Source organism: Sciurus vulgaris (genome assembly GCF_902686455.1).
Source record: "Sciurus vulgaris genome assembly, chromosome: 4".
NCBI classification, from domain to species: domain Eukaryota; kingdom Metazoa; phylum Chordata; class Mammalia; order Rodentia; family Sciuridae; genus Sciurus; species Sciurus vulgaris.
In genome coordinates this window covers 54,798,428-54,811,431 of record NC_136464.1, presented here as the reverse complement: position 1 = coordinate 54,811,431, position 13,004 = coordinate 54,798,428, and the positions used below count along the sequence as shown (strand labels likewise).

At 39.0% G+C, this 13,004-nt stretch overlaps 1 pseudogene across 1 annotated transcript in view; it reads right to left on the bottom strand.

Moving 5' to 3' along the window:
- LOC306660214 (ATP-dependent RNA helicase DDX50-like) overlaps positions 1-11,481 on the bottom strand; it is a 39,273-nt pseudogene extending 27,792 nt beyond the window's left edge. The window contains exon 1 of the transcript in view: positions 11,437-11,481. The product of the transcript in view is annotated as an ATP-dependent RNA helicase DDX50-like (transcript). The remainder of the gene's footprint in view (positions 1-11,436) is intronic.
- Between the last annotated feature and the right edge of the window lie 1,523 nt (positions 11,482-13,004).

Genomic DNA, 13,004 nt, shown 5'->3' with positions numbered 1-13,004 from the left:
TGCGGCCTCTTCGACTGCGGATCTGGCCATCCCCGAGGAGCTTCACTCCTAAAGGATTTAAAACATGCAAACATAGTAACCTTACAAGACATCATTTACACAGATAAATCTTTGACTCCGGTCCGTGAGTATCTGATGTTTCTATACCAAATTTTACATGGATTAACTTGTTGCCACAGAAGAATGGTGTTGCATGAGACTTGAAACCACAGAACCTTCTCATTAATAAAGAAGGGAAGACTGATCCTGGGCCAACAGGGTGAAGATGTGGACCTACATTTTCTTCTATAAGATGAAGGGTCTCTGGTCTGATTTCAAGGTCCTTGATCCATTTTGAGTTTAGTTTTGTACAGGGTGAGAGATAGGGGTTTAGTTTCATTCTGTTGCATATGGATTTCCAGTTTTCCCAGCACCATTTGTTGAAGAGGCTATCTTTTCTCCATTGCATATTTTTGGCCCCTTTGTCTAGTATGAGAAAATTGTATTTATTTGGGTTTGTGTTCATGTCCTCTATTCTGTACCATTGATCTACCTGTCTATTTTGGTGCCAATACCATGATGTTTTTGTTAGTATTGCTTTGTAGTATAGATGAAGTTCTGGTATTGCGATATCCCCTGCTTTGCTGTTCCTGCTAAGGATTGCTTTAGCTATTCTGGGTTTCTTATTCTTCCAGATGAATTTCATGTTTTCTTGCTCTATTTCAGTGAGGTACGTCAATTGGGATTTTAATTGGAATTGCATTGAATCTGTATAGCACTTTTGGTAGTATGGCCATAGACTTCCTTAACAGGACTCTCATAGCACAAGAAATAAAAGCAAGAACCAATAACTGGGATAGATTCAAACTAAAAAGCTTTCTCTCAGTGAAGGAAACTATCAGCAATGTGAAGAGAGAGCCTACAGAGTGGGAGAAAATCTTTGCCCCTCATACTTCAGATACAGCACTGATTTCCAGAATATATAAAGGACACAAAAAACTCTACACCAAGAATACAAAAAATCCAGTCAACAAATGGGCTAAGGAAATGAACAGACACTTCACAGAAGATCATCTACAAGCAATCAAGAGACATATAAAAAAAAGTTCAACTTCTCTAGTAATAAGAGAAATGCAAATCAAAACTACCCTAAGATTCCATCTCACCCCAATTAGAATGGCGATTATCAAGAATACAAGCAACAATAGGTGTTGGAGAGGATGTGGGGAAAAAGGTACACTTGTACATTGCTGGCAGGTTTGCAAATTAGTGCAGCCACTCTGGAAGGCAGTGTGGAGATTCCTTAGAAAACTTGGAATGGAACCACCATTTGACCCAGCTATCCCACTCCTTGGCCTATACCCAAAGGACTTAAAATCAGCATACTACAGAGATGCAGCCACATCAGTGTTCATAGCTGCTCAATACACAATAGCCAGATTGTGGAATCAACCTAGATGTCCTTCAATTGATGAATGGATAAAGAAACTGTGGCATATATATACAATGGAATATTACTGAGCCATAAAGAATAAAATTATGGCATTTGCAGGCAAATGGATGAAATTTGAGAATATCATGCTAAGTGAGATAAGCCAATCTCAAAAAACCAAAGGAAGAATGATCTCACTGATAAGTAGATGATGACACATAATGGGGGTGGGAGGGGGCAAGAATGGAGGAAGGAGGGACTGTAAAGAGGGCAAAGTGGGGTGGGAGGGGTGGGTGGAGGGAAAAAATAACAATGAATCAAACAACATTTCCCTATGTTAATGTATGATTACACAAATGGTATGCCTTTACTCCATGTACAAATAGAGAAACAACATGTATCCCATTTTGTTTATAATAAAAATAAATTTTAAAAAATAAATAAAAATAAAAAAGGGAAATTAAAGGTAAAAAAAAAAAGATGCTCAAAACATTAGTCTAGATTTGGGCAAAGTCATTTCGCACCAAGTCCATTTTATAATAAAGTGTTAAACTCATATAATTTGTTGAATACTGTAATGAAAGTGAACACCAGAATGGTTGTATGGGTATGCTTTTGTACAATCATAAAGTCCAAAAAGTCTAAACTGAACCATGGTAGGTCAAGAACTACCTACATACATTTTCACCTGGATTTTGTTGTTGTTGCTTGGTTTGGTTTCTTTCTTTCTTTTTTTTTTTTTTTTTAATACTTTTTAGATGTCAATAGACCTTTATTTTATTCCTTTATTTATACGTGGTGCTGAGAATCAAATCTAGTGCCTCACACATGCTAGGCAAGCGCTCTACCACTGAGCCACAACCCCAGCCCCTTGGTTTGGTTTTTTGTTGCTTTGTTCTGGTTTTTGGCAGTGCTGAGGGTTGAACCCAGGACCTCATGCATGCTAGTAAAGTACTCTACCAATGAGCTACAACTCCAGCCCCTATCCAAACGCTGTTGTGTTTGTTTGTTTTACTTCATAACTTATGCTTTAGATTCACCATGGATTTATTTTACCCCGTTATTTGATATTCTCTGAGTAACAATTCCAATATCTGTGTGAAAAAAAAAAAAATCTCAGGCAGTTGGTTCACTTCGTTTTGTCATTCCAGGCTTTGTGAGAGGTTACCAGCTAGCCTAAGGACTGGCAATTCTTAAAACAGGTGCTTTTCTCTGGGGTACACATCTGGTAAAGAGTCATTCTGAAACAGAAAAGTAACGTAGTAAAAGACATAGATTCCCCTGCCACCAGAAACCATGAATGAGATGACTTAGAAAGTACTCTAAATATGGCAGGTATAATCATTGACATGAATAAAAAGTAAAGATTAATAAAATAGTCTGGTTTTTAAAATAACTTTATTTAATTTATTTATTTCTGTGTGGTGCTGAGGATCAAACCCAGTGCCTCACACATGCCAGGCAAGTGATCTACCACTGAGCCACAACCCCAGCTCTTTTCTTGTTATTTTAACTAAGCAAATGTTTGTTAATATGCTAATATATTTTCTCTTAAAGCCTTTATACATTAAACTTGCTTGTCCTCATCATTTATGATGACCCTAAGGAATTCAAGACTTGAGGACGATTGAAATCATGGTCTTAATAGGGTAACATAGGTAACTGATATATTAGAAATGATACAGGTTTTAGAGTCAAATAAGCTTGAATCAAAACCTTGAAGCTGCAACTTATTTGCTTTATTTCTCTAAATTTTCATTTCCTTATATGTAAAGTATAATTATATCTACGTTATAGAGCTATGTAGATAAATGAAAACATATCTAAGGCATAAAACAGAGTAGATACTGAGTAAATGTTAGCTATTGTGATCTCTTGTGCTTATTTTAGTTAAGTATTCTCAGCAAAGTCTTTTTTTTTTTAATATAGAAAGTTTTTTAAAAAGGGGGAGAAGAGAATAAGAAAAACAGTCATTGTTCCTTTCCCTATCTTGTTCTGGTCAGCTGCAGGTACATAAGACCTTCTAACTGTTGTGAGTTCAGTAGTGCCCAAAATGAGTCAGCCCTCCCCATGCCTAAGAGTACCTTAGAATATCATGTCCACCAGCATGAGTCTGAAATCAATCTTGCTTTCCTAAACATATCCTATATGTACACTGTATGCCTTATCCTCATTTTTCATTGTTTTGACCAGTCAGTACAATTTTTACTTTGATTGCTGATTTGCATTCCTACTTTCTCTCTTAGGATCAGAGTCCTAACTTGAACCCTAGGCTGGCTATCTCGGGCCAAAAAAAAAAAAAAAAAAAAAAAAAAAAGTCTGCTTAGTCTAGCACTTGGCAGGCCCTTCTCCCTGGGAGCAGATCCAATCTCAGTATCCCCAGTTGATGGATAGATGCTAACTTCAAACTAGAAAGACCCTACCAACCCTGCTAGTTCTAATTCTTATTTGATTAGAACCAGTTTGACAAATAGGTTTCATACCAGGTAACAGTAATTTACTGGTAGTGCTTGGAGCACTATGTTGAGAAGAGACTTCTATGAGTGAAGTAGAAAAGACCTAGAGCTGTCCCATCTTGGGGACAGCCAGGTTGGGGAGTGTGGAAGGGAAGAATAATGGTAAATACATTTGCCAGCCTTGGCTCAGAGACTCCTGCTACTTGATCCCTGTACTAGATTAGAATCCTTATATATTAATGCCAACTATTTAAGTCGGAGGGTTTCTACTTTGAAACACTGTGATTTGGACTGAGGTTACCCTTATAGAGGTGAGTGGCCTTTCTAGCAGTCAGGTGGCTGTAACTGATAGTCTTCTCAAGATAGGGCAGTCTGCTCTGCAAAACTTCTCCTCCCTTTAGACCTAGGGCAGAGGTAACAAATTCTCACTGTTACAAGCCCCATGTTCCTTTGTTATCATTTGAGGTTCCCCTACAACCTTGTAAATGGTCTCTCCTCAAATTTCCCTATTTTGAGTGTGCCATCTGTTTCCTGTCGGTACCCTGAGTAACACAAGCACTTACTACGTATGAGACACTGAGGATGCCACAGTAAACGAATAAAAATTTCTGCTTTCTGGAGACTACGTTTTAGCTAGTTTCAAAATACCTTGCATGTTGATAACCTTGCCTGTCTGAGTTTATATGTCTTTCATGTCACTGGTCACAATAAAAAACAATGCACACATGTGCCTGCAGGTATGTTTTTGTGTATACTTTCATTATTAGGACTTCAGGAAATCCTAAGGGTAGGAACTTTCTTAGACTTCCTCAAATGTCTCATGTGTTGTCTTCATTTATTCCGTAAATATTTATTAAGTACCTAAGTATTCAATACATGTTAGCTGGCTGTTGCTGTGTTCTGGATATCAGACTATATGCTGAGGGTTTGGGGGTGGGTAGAGACAGAGAGGGTAAAAGTAAGAATAATTGTGTGAGAAGTAGACTCATAAACAATCACTGCACAATATAAAAAAGGTTATCATGGAGGAGGTCTGTGGGAGTATAGAGGGAGAACCATGTTGGGGACTGGGGGACCTTCTTGGGGCTGATGTTTGTCCTGAGCTTGGGGTGGGTGAGACATACTTTGCCAGAAAGAGGAAAAGGAAAGGATGTTTAGAACGAGGAAAGGATTTGTGAAATGTCCTAAAGGATCGCTAATAAGTGGATGAGGACACATAATGGGGGCAGGGAGGGGTTAGTGTTAGGATTAGAGTTAGGGTTAGGGAGGGGGGCAAGAATGGAGGAAGGAAGGACTGTATAGAGGGAAAAGAGGGGTGGGAGGGGTCGGGGGAAGGGAAAAAATAACAGAGTGAATCAAACAACATTACCCTATGTAAATTTATGATTACACAAATGGTATGCCTTTACGCCATGTACAAACAGAGAAATAACATGTATCCCATTTGTTTACAATAAAAAAAAAAATGAAAAAAAAATGTCCTAAAGGTATCCGAAAATGACAAATGGATTGCTTTGTTGTAACTGGAGTACCACATTGGGAATGATGGCAAGAAATGAGACTAGAAAAGGCATGGGGGCTCCAGATTCTGAAGGGGAGCCAGTCATGGAGAGTTGGGAATTTATTCTAGTAACAGGAAGTCCCGTGAAAGAGTTTTAGATAAAGAAGTGAAAAAATCAGTTTTATGTTTTAGAAAGCAAAGTTTAGAAGATGGAGGTAGATAAAGCAGTGGGGGTGTTTAAAGTTTAAAAATAGGATAGAAGGGCTGGGGATATAGCTCAGTTGGTAGAGCGCTTGCCTCGAATGCACAAGGGCCTGGGTTCAGTCCCCAGCACCACACACACACACACACACACACACACACACACACACACACACACAGCAGGATAGAGGAGCTGGGGTTGTAGCTCAGTTGTAGCATGTGTGAGGCACTGGGTTTGATCCTTAGCACCACAAAAAAATAAATAAATAAAATAAGAGTATTATGTTCCTCTAAAACACACACACACACACACACACACACACACACACACACACACACAGGACAGAGAAAGAATAAGGACCTCAACTAAAGCAATGGTAATGGGAACAGGAAGGGGAACAATTTCATTGGTGTTTAGAAGACTAGGTAAGTGTGAACTTTAGTTAATAGCAATGTGTTCACTAACTACAACAAATACACCATATTAATGCAATATGTTAATAACAGGAGAAGCTGGGTGTGGAGTGCAGGAGAACGCTCTGCACTATTTTCACAATTCTGTCTCTGGGTAGCTGGTTTGGGAGAAAATATTGGGAGAGGAGGGGCGATGTTCCACCATTTTTTGTTACAATCTTTTAGCATTGTTGGCCTTTTAAAAAGTTATATAATGAGTTGCTTTGACATTTGAAAACTATTTTTTTTTTTAGCAGTACCGGAAATGGAACCCAGGTACTCCAGCATGCTAGGCAACCACTCTACCACTGAGTTACATGCCCTGCCTAATAATAAAAGTAAAATTTTTTAAAGGATAGAAAATGTTTAGACTGAAATACTAAAATGAGGAAAGAATGATATTGACACTAATAATCCAATAGATAAACTATGGTAGTTAAGAGAAGGCAAATGAAATGTCTCTTAAAAAGGAAGGAAAGAAGGAAGGGAGGAAGGAAGGAAGGGAGGAAGGAAGGAAGGAAGGAAGGAAGGGAGGGAGGGAGGGAGGGAGGGAGGAAGGAAGGAAGGAAGGAAGGAAGGAAATAAATTTGCTGGATTTGGTAGTATGCTTCTGTTTCACCCAGGGAGGCTAAGACAGGCAGATCATTTGAGCTAAGGAGTTCAAGACCAGCCTAGACAATGGAGAGGTCCTGTCTCTTTAAAAAGTCATAAATAAATATATAAGGATTTGGGTGTATAGCTCAGTAATAGAGCACTTGCCTACGTGTAAGGTCACAGGTTCAATCACCAGCACCAAAAAAAAAGAAAGAAAGAAAGAAAAAGAAATTACATTGCCTCTGAGAGTCTACATAAATAATAACCATGGATTGGAGCAGAGACATGTAAAAAGATACATAAAAGATATAAACTTAAAAGATTTGACATGCTAACTAAATGTACTCATGGTTAAAGAAAGATTCAATGAGTGTGGATCATTCAGCTGAAAAGGTCTAGGAAACGGGTCCTTAGAGGCAGATGTTAGTGAACCCCATCTAATGTTGGCCAAGGGAAAAGGTTCCCTTTAGTAGGTCAATTTTCTGTTATGGAAATGATCCATAAACCTTCCAAATATTTAATGAACTTCACTTTCTCCATGCTTACCCAGCAATGTCATAATTATTATTTACCTTCCCATATATAATTTTCTATAGGAAGAGAAAGGACACAAGTCTGAGGACACAGTGTCAATTCTCTTGGCAGTTAGACTTTTCATGATAAAATAAACAATCCAATCTAGCATTCTTATTTTGTGTAGTAGTCTCTGTAAGCTAGGTAAATGTCAGTCAGTGCTCTGAGACTCTTGGCACCATTTTGTGGCTGACATATGAGGCCTCTGAGCTTGCATGATCCTAGTCTATGAATTCACAAAGGTAGGGGTCAGACAACTTTTTTTTTTTTTTTTTGATCCTGGGGATTGAACCCAGGAGTGCTTAACCACTGAGCCACATCTCCAGCCCTTTTTAACATTTTATTTGGAGACGGGGTCTCATTGAGTTGTTAAGTGCCTCGCTAAATTGCTGAGGCTGACCTTGAACTCACAATCCTCCCACCTCAGCCTCCCAAGCTACTGGGATTACAGGCCTGCACCACCACACCCAGCTAGTCAACCAGCTTTGCTCTGGGAACACCCTGACCTATGTACCATTTCTTTGAACTTCCTCACCTACATATGAAGGGATATTTTAATAATGGGACACAAGACGCACATCTCATCATTCTAGAACTATAGTTCTATATAATGTCAGGTTTTTGTTTTTTTTTTTAATTTTTTCAATTCTGATACTCAAGAGTGAAAAAGGCTACCCTACTCCAGGACCCATGATTAAATCAGATGGGTGATAGATAAAAATCTCCTTTTGAGTTCCCATGAATGCACTAATCTGACAAGATCTGCTGAAAATCAGTGTCTGCTTACACCCACATAGGTTGAGTGTTTGAATTCTATAAGTAGGGCAGGTCAGGACAGAATAATATCCTAGTATAATTGCAATTTCTTTCTTTTTTAAAAAATTTGTTTTAGTTATAGGTGGACACAATACCTTTATTTTTATGTGGTTCTGAGGATTGAACCCAGTGCCTCACATATGCTACATGAGTGCTCTAACACTGAGCCACAACCCCAGATGCTAATTGCTATTTGTTTTAAAGTGCACAATTATAAAGAGAGTTAGGCTCTTGAAAGGGGGCAGCATCAGGTTTGCTGTCATCTCTTTGAACTCTTTATGGTCCTGGCCTTGCTATTAGAAGTGTAATAAATGGATGAGCGGCATTAACAACACTTGGAAGTTTGTTAGAAATGCAGAATCTTAAGCCTCGGCCCACCCTAGTCTTACTAAATTAGAATCTGTAAATGCACTGTAAAATTTGAGAGGCGATGATCCAGGGCGTGTTTTTTCAAGTTGTAACCCATTAGTTGTCATGAAATCAATTCAGTAATTCTGCCATGAGCACTTTTCTTTCTTTTCTTTTCTTTTTTTTTTTTTTTTTTGGTGCCCAAGGCCTTGCACACGCTAGGTAAGTGCTCTGTCATTGAGCTATAACACCGCAAGCCCAAACACCAGCATTTTAAAAAAAGAAATAGAACAGAAAACACCAGAATTCATTGCATGTATGAGATTCAGTTATTGTTTTGTGAAACACTTATTTATTATAAATATTATTTTATTTCATGAGTTCCGATATAACATGTGGGTCCTGGTCAAAAAAATTTGAACACCTCTGGTTTAAGGCAGTGTTTTAAACATTAAAAAAATGTCTACATTGGAATTCCCAAAAGTACTTAAAAGTTAGACCCACACTGAGGAAGGAATAAGAATTCATTTTTCAAACAAATACTACCAGGTAGTTGTGATTCTGTGTGCTACATCTGAGAACTACTAGTATGGCAGTGATCACAGACTTAACATGCATTTGAATCACATGGAGGTTTATTAAAACATAGGTTGATGGGCTTCACTGCCAGAATTTCTAATTCAGTAGGTCTGGGTGGGGTGGCGCCAAGGATTTCATTTCTATTGAATTCCTAGGTGATGCTGGTGTTGTTGGTTTAGTGACATCTAATTACAACTATGCAGGACTTAGAGAATCAGGACATTTACTTCAAGATGAATTATTTCTCTAATCTATGCCTAAACCCATCAATCTAACAAACACTCCTATTAATTTCTGAGTATATCACTTACTGTGGTTTGAATGTGTCCTCCAGAGTTCATGTGTTATGAACTTAATCTCCAATGCAACAGTTTCAAAAGGTGGGACCTATATGAGCCCTCATGAGGTGGCACATGTCTGTAATCCAAGCTACTTGGGAGGCTGAGGTCGGAGGATTACAAGTTTGAGGTCAGCATGGGCAACAAAACAACATCAATCTCAAAAGAAACAAAACAAAACAAACAAAAAACAGGTGGGGTGTAACTCAGTAGGAGAGTGCTAACTTGTGCAAGGTCCTGGGTTCAATCCCTAGTACTAGACAAATAAATGAATAAATAAAATTAAAACCCCTCATGAATAGAATGCCCTCATTGCAGGAATTGGTTTATTATAATGAAAGTTGCAAGTGGCATCCTTATGAAGGATAAGTTCTGCCCACTCTTAAGAATCCAGCCAAAAGATATACACCTTTTGCCAATTTTTATTTTCTGCAGAGTCTACCTTCCACAGCCCATCAAATGTACTCAGACAGAAATGTGATAAAAATTCAGAATTTGTGAATTTTTTGGAGTAGGGTACTAGGACTGAACTCAGGGGACCTTAACTGAGCAACATTTCCAGCCCGTTTTTTTTGTTTTTGTTTTTTGTTGTTGTTGTAGATGGACACAATACCTTTATTTTATATATTTATTTTTATGTGGTATTGAGGATTGAACCCAGTGCTTCACACATGCTAGGCAAGCACTCTACCACTGAGGCACAAACCCAGCCCCAGCCCTTTTTCATATTTTATTTAGAGACAGGGTCTTGCTGAGTTGCTTAGGGCCTTACAAAGTTACTGAGGAGGACCTGCAATCCTCCTGCCTCAGCCTTCTGAATTGAGATCACAGGCATGCACCACCTTGCCCAGCAGAATTTATGAACTTTTAAATTCACTGTTACTTTTAGACCAGTGCTACTCAGAGTGTGGTCCCTGGATAGACAGCTTCAGTCTCAAGCTTGTCAGAGATTCAAATTTCCCCACATCACCACAGACTTCTGAATAAGAACCTCTGAAACCAGCGCTGCTGTTCCGCTTTAATAAGCTCTCCATAAGGTTCTTATGCACTATGTAGAGTGAGGAGCTCTGTGCTAGATCATTTGCAGTTGTTGGAGGTCCAACTAATACCCCTACCCATCACACTGAGTTTTAGCTACACAACTGGGGAACCCAGCAGCAATATCAACTTTGGGGGTATCAGCAATATCAACTTTGGGGGTATGACCATTGAATTTCTGACATCATGCCTACCACAGAAAATGCACCCCTTAACTTTCTTTTGGTAATAATTTACTTAAAATTTTTTTTTCTTAGTTGTAGATGGACACAATATGCTTATTTTATTTATTTATATGTGGTGCTGAGAATCGAACCCAGTGCCTCACAGGTGCCAGGCTCTACCACTGAGCCACAATCCCAGCCGCTGTTTCACTTTTTTCTACCATTGAGTTGCAGCTCCAGCCCTTTTTGTTTTGAGACAGTGTCTCCCCAAGTTTCCCAGGCTGGCCTCAAACTTACCATCCTGCCTCAGCCTTTGTAGCATCTGGGATGACAGGTGTACCACCATGCCTAGCAGTCCTCAACTATTAACAAGTTACCCATACAGTATTTGCTAGAAATGTCTGTGTATATGTATTACAGAAGTTTCCAAAGCAAGTTACACATCTGCATATTTATAGCTCTTGACGCTTATTACCAAAAATTCTTTTCCTCTTTTCCTGATTCCATGATTTTTTTTTTAACCTTCCAATACATGCCTGGAAGTTAAATATCATGGAAATCTGTTCAACCCAAGGTTGTGAGTGGTGAATCTTAAAATAGAATAAGTGTTTTTAAAATCAGAGTTTCAATGGAGACCTACACTGGATGTATATTGACTCATGCTGAAGTCGACTCATTCCATTTGGTTGCTGGAGAACTTTCGTTTTAAAAAATATTCCTGAAAATAAATTATTTCCCTATCCCATTACTACATAATTTCCCCTAATAGAGGGTGCTTCAGCATAACACCTAACATCCCATTAAGCTAACAACACCCAAGACAATCTGAACATGTGTATGTGGGCGTGTTTACTGCCTTTTTTTTTTTTTCCCCCCTTCGGGGCTGGGGATCTGAGGCAGGAACCACCATCATAGGACAAAAGTTTGGGGCACTGAAATAAACCCCTGGGCACAATAAACTTACCTTTTGTAGCATGGCACGTTGTGTTCTTTTTAACAGATCCGTCATGAGTCCTTGATAAGACATCAGAAAAAGAATTTTTGCATAAGATGAAATTGTCATGGGGGCGTATCCTAAATAAACCCTCTAACTTCACTTGTTCTTAGTCAACTTAAAAATCACTAATTTTGGAGGTCACACAGTTGAGCAAAACATTCTTAGGTTCTCACTGACTTTGCTGTAGATAACACCTCTGGTGTGTGTGTGCTGTGGTGATAATAGCTGCCTAGGTTACTTTTCAAGGTCCTGAAGGCTACCGTTGTGTTGAAAACACTGACTTTTCACTTGACCTAAAGATGTCTGGTGCTTGACTGCAGGACATCTGTCTGATGTCTGTCCCCATTGCAGCCTCAACTTTTGGTTCAGAGTCCACTAGCCCTGCATGCACACTGGCTGATTGCCAGCTGGTGCTGGTATGTATTTTCTTCTAGACCACCCTTTTGCTTTTTCAACGGCTATAGCAGCCCCCTAAAATCCTTCAGGCCTGTCAGAGACACAAGGTCAGATGTCTGCACAATGACATCAACCGCAAGACTTGTCAAACAGTTCCTGGGACAAGTTGACTGTGACCACCTGGTGGCCCAAGCTTTGAACAAGAAGAAACATCTTTTGGAATGTTCCCCTGGCCAGTGGAAAATTACTGGATGTGAGCCCACCCTAGGAAATCAATGAAAAGCTTACATCTCCGTTTGTTCAGGGAACAGCCTGACCCCTCCATCAGTGCTGTCTCCCCACAGCTGAAGCCCCAATTAAAATCTTACCGGTGTGTACTCCCAAAACTTGGCTCAGTTTTGTTTCTTCTGTCACTTAGTCAGAAGTTCCTGTCTCCCATAACAGATCAAACCCAGGGCTTGTGCATGGCAGGCAAGTCCTATACCACCGACCTATATCCCAACCTTATTTATTGCTTTTCAATGCAAGAGGAAAACAAATAGTCTTTTAAAACCCATAACATTTGTTTTTTTTTTTTGCCTTTAATGAGGAGAAATTAGTCTTGGCAATATTCTTTCTTGTAATTTGTTACCACAATCTATATTGATGAATTTTGCTTTCTACACCCAATTAGAGCATTGTAACCCCTAACTCTGCAGTGCATACTCAGCAGCTACAAATTGCTTCTTATTTGCAACTACCTGCCAGTGTGTTATATCACCATTAAAGTGTTTGACATTATTGGTGACAGATACATCACAAAAGGCCCAGAGTTGTTGCAAAAAGCATAGAAATCTTAAAATACTGTGAGCCCCTCTGAGCCAGATGGCTGTAGCTCTACAGTCTCTGGTTGTTAAATTAGCAATGAATTGTGTTATGGTTAAAAGCATGGACTTTGCCATTAGGCAAATCTATGTTTCAAATCCCAGCCTAAGTATTGATAAGCTGTGTTACTTTAATCAAGTCACTTAAATTCTCCATCTTCATTGTTCTCATTGGGGAAAATGGGAACAGTAGTAATTAGGGTTATTGTGAAGAGTAAATGATATAGTGCATATGAAGCATTGATAGTGTCTTGCCTAAAATAAGTGCTTAATAGT